Raw genomic sequence first — 1601 nt, forward strand, 5'->3', positions numbered from 1 at the left:
GAATGTCACTTTCTTGTCCTCAACAAAGCTCTTAAGAGAGAAAGAGAGAAAAAAAAAAAAGAGAGAAAGAGAGAGGGTATGTGCCTTTGAGCTGTAGGCAAAATTGAACTAATGTATCACTGATGATTTGATAATGGGCGATTTAACATACAACGGTCCCTTTAGAGGTTTCAAATCAAAGCCTTTTGCGCAGTTGTTACCTCTGTGAAGAAAAATGAATTATAAAAGTTTTCAATGAAAATTGAATCAGTAAAAAACTTTTTGGAAATATAATTTTGTGTTTTGTTATTAAAGGCAGCATTTTCTTGTTTGTTTATTATTTTATTTTTTTAAAATCCCATTTAGAAATAATTCTTGAAAACATTTTTTTTCTGGACTGAATTTTTCAAATTCATTTGAATTTTATGTCAGTTTTCGTGAAATGAAAATAAGATAATATTGTTTAGAAAAAGTTCTTGTCTAATGGAAAAGTTGGAAGTCGGTGAATTTGGAAATGTCCATAGTATCCCCTCTTTTTTTTTGGTGGGAAAAATAGATGCAAAGAAATAAAACAATATCAACACGAATTATTGATTTATAAATTATTTATATTTTCTTACTCAATTTGATGGCACAAATTTTATGAAGCAGTTTCTTGTTACACTGTTCAAGCCCAACTTGACCTATGAATATTCCACATTTGTCAAATTTGGCACAGCGCTGTGTCGGATATTATCTGCTGTTTTTTAAATTTTTGAGCCATTGTCGATATTTCATATCTTTTAAATGTATTATGCTAGGTTTATTTGTATAAAGTGCAATAGTTGAAACTTGTTAATAATTATTACTGTTATTATTATTTATTAATTTTTTTTTAAATCAAGAAGGATTTCGTGAGTAGTCTTGTAAGTTGAGAGAAGTTTTGATTGGTGTATGAAAAGAGTGTGTATTTTTTTAGGACGTGTTGGAATATGGAGTGCATGCTAAATTTAACATGGTTTAGTTTTTTTTTGATAGTGGTTTTTATTGACAAATGTTTCATCTCAGGTTGGAACAAAGAATTGGAAGAATTTGCAGAGAGAGAGAGAGAGATAAAGAGTATTGGCTTGTCTTGTGGTTCAGGGTCTTGCTATCATTTGGATGAATGAATGACCAATTTATTTTATTTATTTTTATTTCCCGCTTCTAAGATTCACTGAAATGACCTCTATGATGTGACACACTCTTTAAATAAAAACAAACAAAAAACATTTTAGTGAGGCTGAGTGTCTAGTAAAGTCACTCAACCAGAGGTAAGAGGTCTTGGGATTGAGTCTTTATTTTTCACAAGGCCTCGTGAGAATTAAATGAATTGGCAGTCAAAAATTTGTGAGATTCCCATTTTTGTTGAACTTGAGAGATTTAGTTTTAAAAAAATCAATTAAAAACGGTAACGGTAACAGATTAAAAATTGGTCAAGAGTTATTTTTACTCTGTAGCATTTTAAATGATAATTACCAAAGTGAACCCAATCCGAACTCGCATTATTTATTGTTGATTTGTTGTCGACACTCTCCGATGTAGCACACATCTCAAGACTTAGGCTGTTGTTTCATCTGTTGTCTACTGCAATCTTTCTTCAT

The sequence above is a fragment of the Berghia stephanieae genome, chromosome 11 (genome assembly GCF_034508935.2).
Source record: "Berghia stephanieae isolate SIO BIC M18660-M18661 chromosome 11, UCSD_Bste_1.3, whole genome shotgun sequence".
NCBI lineage: Eukaryota > Metazoa > Mollusca > Gastropoda > Nudibranchia > Aeolidiidae > Berghia > Berghia stephanieae.